The sequence below is a fragment of the Mustela nivalis genome, assembly GCF_964662115.1.
Source record: "Mustela nivalis genome assembly, chromosome: 10".
NCBI lineage: Eukaryota > Metazoa > Chordata > Mammalia > Carnivora > Mustelidae > Mustela > Mustela nivalis.
This window is the reverse complement of record NC_139029.1, coordinates 6,309,926-6,328,803: the sequence shown is the minus strand read 5'-3', so window position 1 is coordinate 6,328,803 and position 18,878 is coordinate 6,309,926. Positions and strand designations below refer to the sequence as shown.

The 18,878-nt window shown below is 45.6% G+C and overlaps 1 long non-coding RNA gene across 3 annotated transcripts in view; it reads left to right on the top strand.

The window, feature by feature from the left end:
- Positions 1-16,040, top strand: part of LOC309841837 — a 33,153-nt gene extending 17,113 nt beyond the window's left edge. For 2 of the 3 annotated variants that reach the window (XR_014299347.1, XR_014299348.1), the window contains exon 3: positions 14,497-16,040. This is a non-coding gene — a long non-coding RNA (uncharacterized lncRNA). Of the gene's footprint in view, positions 1-14,422 lie in introns of all 3 variants that reach the window. The other variant, XR_014299349.1, reaches the window with a different exon arrangement.
- Positions 16,041-18,878: the final 2,838 nt, after the last annotated feature.

Sequence of the window (18,878 nt, the reverse complement as noted above, 5' to 3'; positions counted from 1 at the left end):
GACTCAGTCAGTTAAAGCCTCTGCCTTCAGCTCAGGTTATGATCCCAGGGTCCTGGGATCAAGCCCTGCATCGGGCTCTCTGCTCAGCAGGGAGCCTGCTTCCCCCTCTCTCTCTGCCTGCCTCTCTGCCTACTTGTGATCTCTCTCTGTCTGTCAAACAAATAAATAAATAAAAATCTTTTTTAAAAAATTATCTCTCTCTTGGGGTGCCTGGGTGTCTCAGTTGGTTAAGCATCCGAGTCTTGGTTTCAGCTCAGGTCATGATCTCAGGGTTGTGAGATTGGGGTCCACATCAGGCTCCACGCTCAGCACAGAGTCTCCTTGAGATTTTAACCCTCTCCTTCTGCCCCTCCCCCCCAATAAAAAAATCCCAAGTTTTATCAATGTTTTATATATGTATAAAGAGCCATTAAAAAAACTTAAAAATTAACCTGTTATTTGAACATCGCTAACCATTGCTATATTTAGTACCTGTTTTCTTTTATCTCTAGCTGACATGTTTTTTTTCCTTTTTTTTTTTAATTTAAGTACAGCTGACATTGACAACATATTTAAAATGAAGTTCCAGAATGCAGTTCTAGTCTGCACTATTCTGAGAAACGTGTTTCCAAATGATATTCTGGTATGTGTCTGTTCAACTGGACTTCATCACAGAGATATGTCTTTGTTTCTGAAAAATTATACCAACAGTAAAATAGCAGAGCAAATAATCACAGGAAGATTTTTAAAAATACTTTATTTATTTGAGAGAGAGAGACAGATAGTGAGAGAGAGCACATGTGGGGAGAAGAGGGAGAAGCAGGCTCCCAGCTGAGCAGGGGCTTGATCCTGGGACACTGAGATCATGACCTGAGCCAAAGGCAGATGCTTAAATAGCTGACTGAGCCACCCAGGTGCCCTCACAGGGGCACTCTTGCCTATTTCTTGCCTGTTTCTCTAAGGATATCTTTTCTCGCTTTGAAAAAAACCTTTCCTAGTGAAATACAAAACACATACAGATATGGCACAAAAGTTATCATAAAGTAAAACCTGTGTATTCACCACCTTGATCAAAGAAATAACATTGCCAGACCACAGTCATCCACTCACCTTCACAACCGTGTCCCTTGAGTCTAGAGGGTCACCATCCTAACTTCCACAGTGATTATTTCCTTGCTTTTCTTCATAATTTTACCATTGATGTGTGCATCCCCAAACAATAAACTATATGTTTTGCCCATTTTTGAAGTGTCTATAAATGAAATTATACTATAGTACTTTTCTATAATCTCTTTGTTGTTCAACATTATAAAATCCATCCATGCTATTTTATTTGGCCTGCGTAGTCCATTCACGTTTATTGCTATTAAGTAGTCCACTGCACGAATAGTACGCCACAACTTATTCACTTATTCACCCTTTTTACATTTACTCAGCTTGTTAATCTGCTCTGTGAAACACGACACAGTCATTGCAGAATTGTTCCTGCTTGTTGCAAGCACCAACACTGGCCTTTGCAGTGCCCTTGACTTTCTTCCTTCTGTTTTAGCGTTAAAATTCACAGTTTTCTTGATATCTTTTCCTTCTCATGCAGCCCAAGACTTGCAAATCAGGGTTAGGTTCATGTTACTGTTTCACCTAGTCCAAGAAATTGTAAATCATGCTGAAGCCAGCTGTCCCTGCAACTCACCAAAATGGGTGCTGAGTCCCAATACAAAGATGACATCTGGTCTTGTACGTTTTGGCTGGCTTCCCCTGAATTTCTCTTTTAGGTACTGTCACTTTTGCAGGATGAGGGATGTCGATGACGGATTGTTTCTACTGAAATAGTGGTTGGTCATGAACTTCCATCTGGACATCGACTGCATCATTCGTGATGGCAGGCTATCTATCCTTGGGCAGCCAGAGTGGGAAAGAGCCGTTTTATCATTTCCAGATTTTGGCAATTATAAACAATGTTGCTATGAATATTTTTGGTTTTGTATCCTGGCACACCTGAGCATATGCATCCCTTTTTTCTTGACTTGAAAACAACAGTCTCTTCATTATAATGGAATGATTTTTTTTCCTGGAAATTTCTCATGTATCTTAGTTTTTTTTAATATTCATGTGCTTGGATAGGAAGTTTCTTAGTTTATTTATGTTCATGTACTTGCACTCCAAGCTACATATTTAATATATGAAATAGATATATCTTGTTTGTTCGATCTGGGGATGGTATCCAGCATCATTCAATGTGCAGAGAACAGCAGCACTTAAACAGGTCGGGAGAACTACTAAAGCACAGTGGTAAATAGAATCGCGTCAATTTTTAAAGCAAATTTTAGGCACATTAAGTTTCACCAATCTTCAGTGTTTTAATCTATGAAATTTGGATGCTAATACTTACAATGTTATTATTGTAAGGCAGGTCCACAAGGACTCCTTACAATGCAAGTAGCAAGTCCAACCCAAACCACGTTAGATACCAAAGGACTATATTGACCCACCTGTCTTGAAGAAAGAGCGGAAAGCAGGGAATGGGGCGTAGAGGGAGAATGAAATTTCTTCCTACCATCAATAAATAAACATCTTTCACTCTGAATGGGTCAACTGTGCTCCCGTTACCCAACCCTGAACCAATCGCTAGGGACGTGGAAAAAGGCAACCACAATCAAACCAAGCGCGGCCCTCTCTCAGACCTAGGTGGCCAATCCCATTCTAAGCCTGTGGCTGCGACATCATGGGAAAAGGACAAAGTGGATATTAGGGAGGCAACCACAATGTCCACTCACCAGGTTCAGGAATAACAAGAGGGAGGGCTCAGTCTAAGGCTTGGGGCTCCATGCCCTCTGTCAGCACTCATTGTTCTAGGGGCTGCCAACACCCACTCTGCCGTGCTATTCTCAATATTAAAGGACTTTTTAAAGTGGTAAGATAAATGTACATGTCCTCATGGGGGGAAAAAAAGGGTTATCCTGTGGTTTCATGACTGGTGATTCTTATATTTGCAGAAAACATTTTCATAGCATGACTAGGAATGTATCTGTTCTTTAAACACACAACCAAAAGCTGGTTTGTTGTTACCGATTAGAAGACTATTCTGCAAAGGGCCCAAAATGTTGGACCGCAAAGATATAATGAAATGCTAATGAGCACACGGAGTAAATACTGCAAGTAAAGCTGTCATCTGTGGAGAACTAAGAACCTTTCAAAGGAAGGGAGGGTAAGAAAATTAGGGGAAATAGTATCCTACAACAGATCTCAGGGGAAATAAAGTAGGGATTCTTGCCCTGGGCAGAAACAAAATGAATATAAAAAGCATCCATTATAAGTATATTCACTGAGTTCACTGTCTGAGACTCCAAACAAAGAGGTTATAAAATAAAAATAGTCGGCAAACAAGCTGGAAGGAACTTTCTGGAATGATGGACGTTCTCTGGAATGTCAGGGTATGTGGGGATGGTTGCACATCTGTATAAATTTACTAAGAATTATCAAATTATAATGGGTGGATTTTATGGTATGTAAATTATAATTCAATAAGGCTGTTAAAATGTTCAGAAACACAAGAGTCACATTCCAAGAAATTACATTTTTATTACCAGCAAAATTAAATGTTGTTTTTCCTCCTTCTACCCATCTTCTTCTCTTTCTTTTGTCTTTAATTTTTGCTTGTTTGTTTGTTTTTCTTTTAAGTGCATTCGGAAGGGATAGATAATGGAGACATCCCTTTGCTAAAGATGAGCCTATCCAGCTAGTTTTCTGAAGGGGCCAACATCTGGTAGTGATTTTGTAGGAAGATCTTTCATCAGTGCTTTTCGGAGCCAAAACACGAGAGACCTAGACAGGGTCAAAGTCTGTGAAGTTTCTTTGTGAACAGCAGAAGCACCGAACTTGTACATTTCTGAACCAGGGCTATGTTGGGGGATGGGCTTTTTTTTTTTTTTTTTTTTTTTTTTAATAACTTCAACCTTACTGAGGGATAAGGGACCTCTATAACAGTAACTTTATTTTATTTTATTTTTTAAGATTTTTTCTTTATTTATCTGACAGAGATCACAAGTAGGCAGAGAGGCAGGCAGAGAGAGAGGAGGAAGCAGGCTACCCGCAGAGCAGAGAGCCCGATGTGGGGCTCGATCCCAGGACCCTGGGATCATGACCTGAGCTGAAGACAGAGGCTTTAACCCACTGAGCCACCCAGGTGCCCCAACTATAACAGTAACTTTAATCATGTTATTGATTTGACCTGTGTGGTTGGCAGATCAAAACCAGAATCTGGGGGCGTGGTGATGGTTGAGTCAGTTAAGCAGCCCACTCTTGGGTTTGGCTCAGGTCATGCTCTCAGGGTCATGAGATAGAGTCCTGATGAGGACACACGCTCAGTGGGGAATCTGCTTGTGGATTCTGTCCCTCCCTCTGCTCCTCCCCCGCACTGATCCTCACACACACTCTCTTTCTCAAAAAAAAAAAAAAAAAAAAAATCTTCAACCAACCAACCAGATTCTGGTACGTCTGTCAGGCCCTAGTCTGGGAGATGATGGGGTGAAGCTACCACGTGAAGCCTCGAGAAAGAACGTGGAACTCACAGTATCCAAAGATGGGGAGTTGTGCTTTCGGCTTCCTTGTTGTCAAGTTCTTTCCTTACATCACTTCTACAGTCAGAACCACCACCTCTGAATGTGGGAGCAGTGACCTGGAATAGGGGATGAGATTGCCATAGGCAGGGAGCTTTGGAATTGGCAAAGCATAACTCCCTAGAAACGTTCAGTGTCCCTAGGCTCCAAACAGCACACCTGAGCACATAGTAGACACAGGCTTTACTGAAGGAATGAAGAAATTAATAATTGAAAAGTTTTCTCAGGGCACCCGGCTGGGTCAGTCGGTAGAGCATGCAACTCTTGATGTCACAGTGGTGAGTTCAAGCCCCACGTTGGGCATGGAACCTACGAAAGAAATAAAGAAAGAAAGAAGGAAAGAAAGAAAGAGAGAAAGAGAAAAGTTTCCTCCATAGAAATGGTTTTCTGGGGGCGCCTGGGTGGCTCAGTGAGTTAAAGCCTCTGCTTTCGGCTCAGGTGATGGTCCCAGGGTCCTGGGATCGAGCCCCGTATCAGGCTCTCTGCTCAGCAGGGAGCCTGCTTCCTCCTCTCTCTTTCTGCCTGACTCTCTGCCTGCCTCTCTGCCTGCTTGTGATCTCTGTCTATCAAATAAATAAATAAAATCTAAAAAAAAAAAAAAAAAGAAATGGTTTTCTGGTGTTCTGGTGGCCCAAATAGCAGAAGAGAAACATCTATGAGGAACAAAGATGCAACATTTTATGAAGCACCAGGGTTGACCGAAGATGAAATGATTCATGACATGGAAGATATGTTCAGCAAAGGACTATAAATGCATACTCCAGAGCCGGATTACCTGATTTCAAACTGACTTCCCCATTTTACTAACTGGGACCTTGGACAAGTTACTTAACGTAAGAAAATCTGTGTCCTTTTTTGGGTCCTGGACTCAATTCTGAGGTAAGAGGAGTGTTCCCATGCACACAACCCAAGGAACTCTCAGACACCAGTAGGGTATCTGACAACTCAAGTCCATTCTGACACCATTCGCCAGAGAAAGCATCAGATTCCACAGGTTAAGGGCTCAGTCCTTCAAGACTCCCCCCAACCCACCCCACACCCTTGCCCCAACTCTTCAGATGCCAGATGTGAGCCCCAGGCTGTTGCCTGTGCCTCTGACTCAACCAGCTACAGATAGGACATTCTAACGATCCCTTCCTCGGATTCTTTTAATTTACCAGAGCAGCTCACAGAACTCAGGGAAACATGTTTACCAGTTTATTAAAGGATACGAATCAACAGCCAGACAAAGAGACGCACAGGGTGACATCTGGGGAAAGGGCACAGAGCTTCCATGCCCCCTCCAGAAGCACCCTTCTTTCTACTCTCCATGTGTTCACCAACCCAGGAGCTCTCCAAACCCAGTCCTTTGGGGTTTTTATGGAGGCTTCATTGTAAAGTCGGGATTGACTAATTGACCGATTCAACCTCCAGTCTCTCTTCCCTCCTTGGAGGTTGGGACGCAGGACTGAAATTTCCAACCCTCCTATCACTTGGTTGGTCACCCTGGTAACCAGCTCCCCACCTTATGTGAGATCCAAACATCACCTTCATTAATGCTACAAAAGACACATTCATAACACTCAACACTTAGGAAGTTCTAAGGGTTTGGGAGCTATGCATCAGAACTGTGAGTGAAGACAAAATATATATAATAAATCTATTTTGGTCATCTGAGTGACCGGATATATATTTCTTATAAATCGCAATACCCAAGGTCTCAATTGCTTATCTATAAGATGAGAGTAAGAATAGTAACTATTTCATATATTGTGAAAATTAAATGAGTTGATCTCTGTAAAGTTCCTTGAAAACTGCTAGACCCATCGTAAGCACCCATTAAGGAAGTGTTTTATTGTCATTGCCTACTTTTTCAACTTTTTAGCCTTTCTTTATACACCCTACCCTTCCCCACTTAGACCCATCCTTCACTACCAAAGATATGTGTACGTAGCTGAGTTGCTCACTTCTGAATGTAAGTCATGCCTGACTCTTATCCAATCTTGCAGATTCCTACTATCTACAGTGGAAAGATCTGATCATCTACAGCACAGGACATTAATACCGACTGCCGTGATGAGAACATGAAGCCGATCCCGGACATGATTAGTACAGAAGTTAAAGCCTATGATTCTGCTCTCAGCTCTGTCACTAACCCACTTCGTGACCCTCCTAGGAAACCACTTACCCTTTCTGTGACTCAGTGTCCCTCATCTGTAAAACAGGGTTAACACTTCCCATGAACACTTCACAGGATGTTGAGTCTCCTCCCATTGGCCAAACATGATTGTTTAAACCAAAATATTTTCTGGTTACTTATGAAATAGTTTATTTTTTTTTTATTTTTTTTTATTTATTTATTTGACAGAGAGAAATCACAAGTAGATGGAGAGGCAGGCAGAGAGAGAGAGAGAGAGGGAAGCAGGCTCCCTGCCGAGCAGAGAGCCTGATGCGGGCCTCGATCCCAGGACCCTGAGATCATGACCTGAGCCGAAGGCAGCGGCTTAACCCACTGAGCCACCCAGGCGCCCCTGAAATAGTTTAGATAAGCAAAAATGTGCAAAGAATATGGACCAACTGGAGTGCCTGGATGGCTCAGTGGGTTAAGCCTCTGCCTTCCGCTCAGGTCATGGTCCCATGGTCCTGGGATCGAGTCCTGCATCGGGCTCTCTGTTCAGCAGAGAGCCTGCTTCCTCCTCTCTCTCTGCCTGTCTCTCTGCCTACTTGTGATCTCTGTCTGTCAAATAAATAAATAAATGAATAAAATCTTAAAAAAAAAAAAAAAGAGTATGGACCAACTCCCAGGTATCTACCAGTCCAACAAACAAAGGATGACATGCAGAGTGGAAACTCTGGCCTGAAGGATTTTGTTTGGTCGTATTTGCACTCCTCCCCATGTTCCAGTATTGAGAACATATCTGTATTTTTATCATGATCATTACCCCTATCAATATCTGGGTCATATAAACTAAGACAAAGAGGCTGGGAAAAACAAGAATCAGTTCCTGCCTATTTCTCATCATTTATATTCAATAATGCTTAGGAATTTCCAAGTGCTTCTCTGTAACCACACTGTGTTTCATTTTTAGGACACCTTCTGTGCAAGGAAAAGGAAAGCACACCTATGGGGCACCTGGGTGGCTCAGTCAGTTGAGCATCTGACTGTTGGTTTTGGCTCAGGTCATGATCTCAGAGTGTGGGGTGGAGCCCTGTTGGGGCTGCACAGAGTCTGCTTGAGATGCTTCCTCTCCCTCCCATTCTGCTCTTCCCCTGGTTCCTGTGTGCACACTTCTCTGTCTCTCTCTTTCTCTAAATAAATCTCTAAATTTATTTAGACTGTATCTAAATAAATACAATCTTAAAAAGAAAAGAAAGCATACCTCTAACTGCCTTCAACAATAAGTGACTCTTACTGATTTACGGAACTCGAGTCCAGAAGTAGACTTTCAGGTTGTGTTTGCTCTGGAAGCTGAACAGTGGATCGAAGTTTCTCCTTGGTTCCCTCTTCCTGCTTTCCGCCATATCTGTTGCTTCTCCTGGCTGGCTTCCTTCAGGGTGTTCAAATGGCCCCCAGGCCGGAACAAACTCAAGCCCTGCAAGGAAAAGCAATCATCTTTTCCCATCATTCCCAGATGGAATCCTAAAATCCACTCAGATTAGATCACCTTGGACCACATGTGACAACAACAAGAAGCACCATGGGACTTAGTCTTGGTCACATGTCACAGATTTCATGTTTGGAGCTCGGGTAGAGTTAACTTCAACAGAACCGAGTACATACCTTCCTACCAGAAGAAAGTCCCATCATCCGCCTCAGTGGTTTCTAGACACCTTTCCTGAGAAATAAGTTGCTAAACAAATAGTGTTAGTAAGATGCTATTTTAAATGGTACCAGTACAGGGATGGACCTGGGTTTTGTAGCACCTAAGGCATGAATTGGGAGTGGCAGTTTCCTTTAAGAAAATGAATACAAGGGGTGCCTGGGTAGCTCTGTTGGTTAAGGATATGCCTTTGGCTTGGGTCATGATTCCAGGGTCCTGGGATCAAGCCCCGCATAGGGTTGTCTACTCATCGGGAAGCTTGCTTCTCCTTCTCTCTCTGCCTGCCTCTCTGCCTACTTGTGCTCTCTCTCTGTCAAATAAAAAATACACACACACGGGGCGCCTGGGTGGCTCAGTGGTTTGGGCTGCTGCCTTCGGCTCAGGTCATGATCTCAGAGTCCTGGGATCGAGCCCCGCATCGGGCTCTCTGCTCCGCAGGAAGCCTGCTTCCCTCTCTCTCTCTCTCTTTCTCTGCCTGCCTCTCTGCCTACTTGTGATCTCTATCTGTCAAATAAATAAATAAAATCTTAAAAAAATACACACACACACACATATGTGTATAAATACAATCTTTAAAAAATGAGCACAAAATTAGTTTCAAATATGAATATTTAGAATGAAAAAATAAACTTAAAAATTCAGAAGGACAATTGTATTAATTGCCTCTATAATAACCTTTTTAAAAGATTTTATTAATTTATTTGACAGACAGAGATAGCAAATAGGCAGAGAGGCAAGCAGAAGGAGAGCTGGGGAAAAAGACTCCCTGCTGAGCAGAGAGCCTGATGTGGGGCTGGATCCCAGGACCCTGGGGTCATGACCTGAGCTGAAGGCAGAGGCTTTAACCCACCGAGCCACCCAGGTGCCCCTATAATTTTTTTTTTTAAGATTTTATTTGTTTATTTGACAGAGAGAGACACAGTGAGAGAGGGAACACAAGCAGGGGGAGTGGCAGAGGGAGACACTTTAATGACTGAGTCATCCAGATGTCCCATAACTGCCTCTATAATAATTCTTTTTTTTAATTTTTAAGTTAATTTTTAAATTTTTTAATAAACATATAATGTATTTTTATCCCCAGGGGTACAGGTCTGTGAATCGCCAGGTTTACGCTTTTTTTTTTTTTTAAAGATTTATTTATTTATTTGACAGACAGAAATCACAAGGAGGCAGAGAGGCAGGCAGAGAAAGAGGAGGAAGCAGGCTCCCTGCTGAGCAGAGAGCCCGATGAAGGGCTTGATCCCAGGACCCCGAGATCATGACCTGAACCGAAGGCAGAGGCTTTAACCCACTGAGCCACCCAGGCGCCCCCAGGTTTACACATTTCACAGCACTCACCATAGCACATACACTCCCCAGTGTCCATATCCCCACCACCCTCTCCCGACACCCACCCCCCCCCAACCCCCAGCAACACTCAGTCTGTTTTTGAGATTTGGGTCTTTTATGGTTTGTCTGCCTCTATAATAATTCTTTCTGCAGTTTTGCCTCTCCATATGACAATTTCATAAGATAATTTTTAGGTTCAAAAATTAAGCTTTCTGCTAGCATGGTTGAGCAAAACTTACTGGTTATTACTGATAGTTTCCAGAAAGCATCTTTTAGCTTCAAAACTCACTATTGGTGGGGCGCTTGGCTGGCTCAGTCGGTACGGTGTGTGACTCTTGATCTCAGGGTGGTAAATTCAATCCCCACATTGGGTGTAGAGATTACTTAAAAAAAACAAAAAATGGGGCACCTGAGTGGCTCAGTGGGTTAAGCAACTGCCTTAAGCTCAGGTCATGATCTCGGGGTCCTGGGATCGAGCGCCATATCGGGAATCCCTGCTCAGTGGGGAGCCTGCTTCACCCTCTCTCTCTCCCCCTCCCCTTGTTCATGCTCTGTCTCTCAAAACAAATATCTTTTTATAATTTTTTTTAAAATTTATTTGTCAGAGACAGAGGGAGAGAGAGCGAGCGAGCACAGGCAGGCAGAGAGGCAGGCAGAGGCAGAGGGAGAAGCAGGCTCCCCGCCGAGCAAGGAGCCCGATGCGGGACTCGATCCCAGGACCCCGGGATCATGACCCGAGCCGAAGACAGCTGCTCAACCAACGGAGCCACCCAGGCGTCCCAAATATCTTTTAAAAATAAATTAAAATAAATAAATAAATAAATAGCCCTTCATTATTGGTAAAGACATCTATTTTTAGGACTGTTTGAAATTTGTGGAACGCTCTATGAAGCTTCAGAGATGAACTAAGATTTCAGGGCATTTCAAGTTTTTTTACCCTGTGCTTAGCGGTAAAGCTCTGAATTGACGACGGGCATCAGCCTGTTTGGTTTTGCCGCCCTGGCGACCTGTTATGGTTCCTATGAACTCATTGGCATATTTTATGCAAATGAACAAAAAATTAAAATCTTTTCATTCGTCCCTTGCCATTCATTGGGTCATCAGACAACACCAGAACCTATTCATTGCACTTATTCAACACGAATTCTCGTAATGAGTCGCTGCTTTTGGTATGACTTAAAATATTTTTTCTGGTTATAATTCACTTCTTAATGGGAGAATAATTTCTATTGAATTTGTCATTCATTTTTCCTGGCTTTTGTTTCATGTTCTCTAAACATTCTGAGTCTCTTTGAATGTCTGCTGCATGGAATTCAGTCTAAGCAGTTGGGACAAAAATGCTTCCAATAGTCAACAACAGTAAAACGCCATGAAGGTAGCCTCTCGCATTTTTTTTTTTTTTTGAAGATTTTATCTGTTTACTTGAGAGAACGACCAAGTGAGAGAGCACAACACGGGGAGGAGCAGAGGCAGAAGCGGACTCCCCGCTGACCAGGGAGCCCAGTGTGGGGCCGGATCCTAGGACTCTGGGACCACGACCTGAGCTGAAGGCAGACACCCGACTGAGCCCACCCAGGTGCCCCAGCCTCTTGCATTTTAAGATGACTAGGAGATCCTTCACATATTACGTTTTCTCACTTGTTTCACTGGCTAGTTCTGATGCAGGCTGGCTGGGTCTGAGGACCCAGAGGGGGATCTGGCTGGTCCAGCCAAAAGGGTCCCTGGCTTCACACGGAATAGAAATTGAACGAGAGGAAGTGAGAGCAGAGAGTATGTAGATATAGACAGAGCATCTGGAAGACCAGAAAGAAAAAGAAGGTCTTGTCTTTGCTTGGGATCCAGGGTTTTTATTGAGGATTGTGGTCTGGTGACGTGTCTCCTCGGGCATCTAGGAAAAAAGACCAGTTTTCGGTGTTTTCCGTAAGTCACTTAAGTCTTGGTGAGTCCATGGTCTGGAAAATGCTCCGCTGATGCTGCCTGGTCACACCTTGGATGTTATCCACTGTGCTGGGAGATATTGTGAAATCCTAGTCCTTTGCAAGGAGGACGCACATTATCTGTGCTACAAGGCAGTGCGCGTGGAAGTCCTGGCAAGAAGAGAAGCAGGAAAATGAGTGGGGAAAAAAACAGTTTTTCATGGAGTCCCTATAGTTTTCCAGTCTCCATTCCAAAATGCCTTTCTGAGCTGAGATTAGAGCTGTGGGATATAAAAAAATATATTTAGTCTCTGCCCCTGGTTCCTGGCACAGCGTTCCTAAGCCCTTGGAATTTCCTGAATGATAGGAGTGTCTATCATCATTCCTACGGGGCCCCTTTTGAGCCCATCTAAGTTTATGCTAAAGAAGTGACTTGGGGTGAGTCCCAGAGATAGCCTCAGAGCAGGGACAGCACCCACTTTACTAGAGGCTGGAAGTCCTCTGTTCTACTCATTGATCTCCAGGAGAAGGTGGGGGACTGGAGTTGGAGGTCTGTAAAAACTCGAGTTTCGGGAGAACTTCCAGTGAACACATAAAAGTGTTGGGAAGGGGGGGCCTGGGTGGCTCAGTGGGTTAAGCCTCTGCCTTCCGCTCGGATCATGGTCTCAGGATCCTGGGATCCAGACCCGCACCGGGCTCTTTGCTCAGCAGGGAGCCTGCTTCCCCCATCCCACCCCCGCCTGCCTCTCTGCCTCCTTGTGACCCTTCTCTCTCTCGTCACATAAATAAATAAAATCTTAAAAAAAAAAAAAAGTCTTGTGAGGGTAATACACCAGGAGAGGACATGGAAATTGCATGCCAGCCCACCACCCCTAGTACCCAGCCCTAAGCATCTCTTCCACTCGGCTGCTCTAGCATTTCTAACAAACCAGTAATAGTCAGTAGAGTGCTTTCTGAGTTCTTGAGTCATTCCAGGCAGCTGTTGTGGGACCCTCCAAATCTGTAGTCAGCTGGGTAACGTGTAGGCAGGCAGGGCACCCCATTTGCAGCTGGCATGGGAAGTTGAGGCCGTCCCACAGGACTGAGCCCTTTAACCTGCGGAGTCTGATGCCCGCTCCAGGTCGATAATATCAGAATTGAGTTGAACATTTTATGCACATCTAGTGAATGTCAGAGAATCTGAGAATGGGTTGTTGGTGTGGGAAAACACTCCATATATTTTGTGTCAGAAAGAACCTCACAAACAATAAAATGCAAAAGAGACTGCTGTCTACAAGCCAGGAAGCAGGCTCTCACCGGGCACCCAATCTGCCACCTTGATCTTGGACTTCCCAGCCTCCCAAACTGTGAGAAATAAATGTCTATGGTTTAAATCCTATGGTACTTTGTTATAGCAGTCCGAGCTAAGACAGAAATCGGTCCTGGGGCACCTGGATGGCTCAGTCAGTTGGGCTCCTGCCTTTGGCTCGGGTCATGATCTCGGGGTCCTGGGATTGAGCCCGACCCTGCTCAGCAGAGAAGCCTGCTTCTCCCTCTTCCTGCCCCTTACTCATGCTCTCTGGCGCCAGCTCGCTCGCTCTCTCTCAATAAATAAATCTGATGAGTGGGGTACTGTTGCAGGAAGTACCTACAAAAGCAGGAATGGCTTTAAAGCTGTAATGGAAAGATGCTGGAAGTTTTGAGGTGCTAGAAGTCCACACTGACCGCTCACAGCGATTCTGGTGAGAGCGTAGGAGGGAAAGAGGTGAGCCGGAGAGAAAGCCTCCACATTCTCCTGAGGAAAACGTTGGTAGAAATGTGTGCGGCCAAGGCCATTCTGATGAGGTCTCAGGCAGAAATGAGGTACATGTTTTTGGGCAATGGAGAAAAGGCAACCCTTGTTATACAGTGGGAAGAACTTGGCTGAATTGTGCACGCTTTCTAGTGTTTTGCCAAAGGTAGAACTCGCTGAGTGATGGAATTGTTGGCTATCTAGTTGTGGAGATTTCTCAATGGCTTGGTTCCTCCTGACGGCTTTGAGTAAAACACAAGAGGAAGGAGAAGAGTTGAAGAAGGATTGCTAGGTAAGAAGGAATGAGAACTTGAAGATTTGGAAAAGTCTCACCTTGTCATATTGCAACAGACAAGAAAGTGCTTAACAAAAAGAAAACAGCAAGGATGTGGCTCACTGGCTGTTTGACAAGATTAGTGTGGGTGTGAAGCCTGGACCTAATCAACCATCTCAGAAGAGGTCGGGAATAGAGAAGGGATTATGCATGCAAAGGCACTTCCCATTGGAACTAAACGGGACAGAGGAGGCAGGACCACTGGAAGGAAGGCTGTTGGGTTCTGAGATCCTACAGGACCAGGTCATACTGCTATGCAGCTATGAGCAAGAATGGGGTGCCTGGGGGTGCCTGGCTGGCTCAGCCCACAGAGCACATGACTGTTGATCTCAGAGTCATGAGTTCAAGTCTCATGTTGGACATAGAACATACTTAATGAGAAAAAAAAAAAGGAAACAAAGAAACAAAGAAAAGAGAAGACTGACCCTGGAGGTTATTCAGATGTCATCAGAGCTCCCTTCTTGGGGAGGGATGGGGGCAGTTGCCTCAGTTCTAACAACCCAGAGCCTCAGGACATGGGACCACTCAGCAGAGCCTTGGGGTTGGGGTCTCGAGGTCAGAGTATCTAACCCAAGGGGATTACTCTTGAGCCTTAATATCTCTTGGGATTTGTCTTGCTAAGTTTTGGACTTGGCTAGGGTTCCTCACACCTTTCTTTTTTCTGATTTCTCCCATAGGGAATAGAAATATCTATCCTATGCCTGTCTACTGCTCTAGGTATTGGAAACCCATAACTCATCTGATTTTACAGGTTCATCGCTGGAGAGGAATTTTGCTTCAGGATGAACATACCACAGATCTCACCTGTAATTCATTAAGATGATGGCCCCGTGTGAGACTTTGGACTTGAGACTCTGCAGTTGATGGTGGAATGAGTTAGGAATTTGGGGGCTTTTGAGATGGAATAAATGTATTTTGCATGTGATGAGAACATGGATTGGGGGAGGGACCAGGAATAGAATGCTGTGAGTGGAATGTTCTTTTGTTGTTGGTCTGTTGTTCAGGCCACCAGTGTATGGTGTTTTAACATAGGAGTCTGAGCTATGAAGACATCCAAACTGTGGAATATTAGTCAGCCATAAAAAGGATGGAAGCGCAGATACATGATGCTACAAACAGATAAGACTTGAAAGCATAGTGTCACATTAAAGATACCAGACACAAGGGGAACCTGGGTGGCTCAGTCGGTTAAGCTTCCGCATTCCGCTTGGGTCATGATCCCCAAGTCCCAGGACTGAGTCCCACATCATGCTCCCTGTTCAATGGGGAGTCTGCTTCTACCTCTCCCTCTGCTCCTCTCTCTCTCTGTCAAATAAATAAAATCTTTAAAAAAAAAAAAAAGATACCAGACACAAAAGGCCATGATTTTCATATCGTATGATTCCATTTATATGAAACGCCTAGAATAGGGCATTCCACAGAAACAGAAAGTAGATTAATGCTTGCCAGGGCTTTGGGAAGGGCTGACCACTAACTAATGGGTAAGGCGTTTCCATTTAAGGTAATGAGAAAGTTCTGGAACTGGATAGTGGTCATTGTACTGCCACTGAATTCTACACTTTAAAAGAGTTAGGATGGTAATTTTAATATTATGTGTATCTTGCCATCATTTTTAAAAAGATTTTGCTTATTTATTTGAGAGAGAAGATAAGTGGAGAAAGGTCAGCGGGAGAAGCAGACTCCCTGTCAAGCAGGAAGCCAGATACGGGACTCGATCCAGGGACTCCAGGATCATGACCTGAGCCCAAGGCAGTCTCCCAACCAACTGAGCTACCCAGGTGCCCCTTTTACTGTAAGGGCCTGCTTAGCACAGGGAGCCATCTTGTTGTTTAGGCAGTAAGCTTAGATTGACCCTGCCCTTCCCAGAGGAGCTTAACTTAAAAGCAAGTCCAAAAACCAGCCCCAGGTAGCAAAGCCCAGGTACAAGGGTGGGTCAGGCCAGGTGGAGACAGCCAATCGGTGGGCGCACCCAGACTGTCACCCTTGCTACCAAGGAGTGTGGGCCCCGCCTTTTGGGCGCCAATTCTGACCAAGGTGATAGGCTACTTCAAATAGCTACTAGGGTAAATTGAAATTCAATGGCCACCCGTGTGTGACCTAGCATGACTGTGCAGCTTTCTCTGTGTGTTGCAATCTCATTGGCCACCTGTGTGTGGCCAGGCTCGACCACATGGCCTTTGCTCTATAAAAGTTAATCTGTGAGGCTGGGAGGGGTCGCCTTTTTGTAAGAGACGGCCCCGACCAGTCGGTTTGATTCTCAATGCTTGGCGCGAAATAAAGCTTTGCTTGACTTTTGCTTTGTATCAGTCTCGCTTCTTTGATCACCGGCCCATTATTGGGGGACCTATCATTTACCACAATTTTTTAAAAAGGCACGCATTATGATGGCTATTATCTCCAAATGGAAAACAAGTGTTGGGGAGGACAGGGAGAAATGGGAAGCCTTGTGCGCTGTGGGGGAGAACAGTGTGGCAGGTCCTCAAAAAGTCAACCATGGGGGGTGGGGTGCGCCTGGGTAGTTCAGTGGGTTAAGCCGTAAGCCGCTGCATTCGGCTCGGGTCATGATCTCAGGGTCCTGGGATCAAGCCCCGCATCAGGCTCTCTGCTCAGCGGGGAGCCTGCTTCCTCCTCTCTCTCTGCTGCCTCTCTGCCTGCTTGTGATCTCTGTCTGTCAAATAAATAAATAAAATCTTTAAAAAAATTTAAAAAAGTCAACCATGGGGTCACCATATCACCCAGAAATACCTCTTGGGAGTTGATACCAAAAAGAATTGAAAGCTGGGATTGCAGTGGACACGTGTACAAGCACGCTTATAGCGGTGGTATTCACCAACACCGCAAGGTGGGAACAAGGCAAGCATCCAGAGGGGTGAGTGGATCATGGAATTGTGCTGTCTCCCAACGGTACAGCAGAGTATTACTCAGCCTTTAGAAGGAAGGGAATTCTGACATATGTTGCAACAGGGATGAACCTTGAAGATGGGAGCTGTACGAAATCAGCCAGCCACAAAAGACAAATACTACGCTTCCACTCCGAAGAGTAGTCAGAGCCAGAGGTAGAGACAGAAAGCAGAAGAGGGCTGCCAGGAGCTGACAAACGGGGGTATGGGGAGTTATGTTCAATGCGGACAGAGTTTCAGTTTGGAAGGTGGAAAGGTGGGGGCGCCTGGGTGGCTCAGTGGGTTAAGCCTTTGCCTTCTGCTCAGGTCATGATCTCAGGGTCCTGGGATCCCACTGGGATGGAGCCCGCCATCGGGCTCTCTGCTCAGCAGAGAGTCCGCTTCCCTTCCTCTCTGTCCGCCTGCCTCTCTGCCTACTTGTGATCTCTGTCTGTCAAATAAATAAATAAAATCTTTTTTTAAAAAAAAGATTTTATTTATTTATTTGACAGTGAGAGATCACAAGTAGGCAGAGAGGCGGGCAGAGAGAGAGGAAGGGAAGCAGGTTACCTGCTGAGCAGAGAGCCCGATGTGGGGCTTGATCCCAGGACCCTGAGATCATGACCTGAACCGAAGGCAGCGGCTTAACCCACTGAGCCACCCAGGCGCCCCATAAATAAATAAAATCTTAAAAAAAAAAAAAAAGAAGCAGGAAGGTGGGAAAGTTCTGCAGGTGGTTGGTGGGGATGGCTGCACAGCAAAGGGCGTGTATTTCAAGCAAATGTGCTGTACTCTTAAAAACATTAAAAATGACAAAATTTCATTATGTGAACAAAACACTCTAAATCTGAAAACTAAAAAAATAAAAAGTAAAAAAAAGAAAAGAAAAGAAAAACAAACAAACGACAAAAAAAACAACAACAGACCAAGGGCCCCCTTCCTCCCTCCGCAGTGGACCGGCGGAGGAGGTGCGGCTGGGCCAGGAGGGGGCGCTCTCGGCGAGGCCCCGCAGCCTCCGAGCCGCCTCCGAGCGGTCTGCAGGAGCCCGCACTGCCCCTGCACCTGCAGCGCGCGTCTGCCGCAGGCGGCGCGGGGTGCCCAGAAGCAGCGGGGTGGGGGGGGACAGACAGCCTGGGGGCCCGCCGCGGCCACCAACCAGCAGGCCCCCTGCAGAGCCTGAGCCGCTGGGCGAGCAGCGCGACCCCGCCCCGGGCTGCGGTAGAGGGGGCGGGGCGTCTGGACCTCTGGCTGGGGAGGGGGCGGAGGAGACCAAGGCCAGGGGTGAGGTGGGGTGGGGCATGGGTGATGAGGGAGCAGGAGGCTGGCTGAGGACAAAGCAAAAGCTGGCGCCTTGCACCCCCCTCTTCATCCGCTCCCCTCCATAGGTGTAGCATTCCTCAGGCACCCCTGACTGCCATAAAACGATAAATAGTTAACTTGCTGAGATCACAATCCTGCAAGACAGGAGCCTCCCTTGGTTTGCAAATGTCCTTGAGATTACAACAAAGAAGTTACCTTATCAATAGCCCAATTTCCAAAGACACAGAACTCAGTTCCTCAAGCCCTAATGTCACCCTCCCCTCCATAAAAAAACCGAAGGAGGTGGAAGTAGAAGGAAAAGTAAATAAAGTTAAATTTCTTCTAAACCTAAATCTCATTAACAAGGATGCTTGATAGCAGGAATGTAACATTCCACCAGGAGACTCTCAATTGTCTTTACTTGATGGTAACCAGGCCTTCAGTATTCTTTGCCCCAATAGCCCTTCTGGACACCCCTTTGTCCTCACCTACCCAACTCCTGTGTATATAACCAACCACTCCTCACAACCCAGGGCAGCAGCTCTTCCTGCCCACGGATCCTGTCCCCGTGCTTTAATAAACCACCATTTTGCACCAACGACATCTTAAGAATTCTTTCTTTAGTCGTCGGCTCCGAACCTCCTCACCCCACCGAACCTGACTTAGGTTCTGGGACTTCATCAAGGGCACGGGGAGAGGGGGAGGGGGCAGCTGGGACGATGGGAAGATGCGGAGAGGGGGCGGGGTGGGGGGTGGGGGGCGCGCCCCCTGGGGCCAGCCGGGCCCGGAGCGAGATGTTCACACTGAGTGCCCGGTGTCCGGGGCCAGTTGGAGGGTGGGCGCCGGTCCTTTCCTCGGAGAGCGAGGGCAGTGAGGGGCTCGGGCATTTTCCCACTTGATTTCTAACACCGAAAATTTTTCTTAAAAAAAAAAAAAAAAGCCCAAAGAAACATCT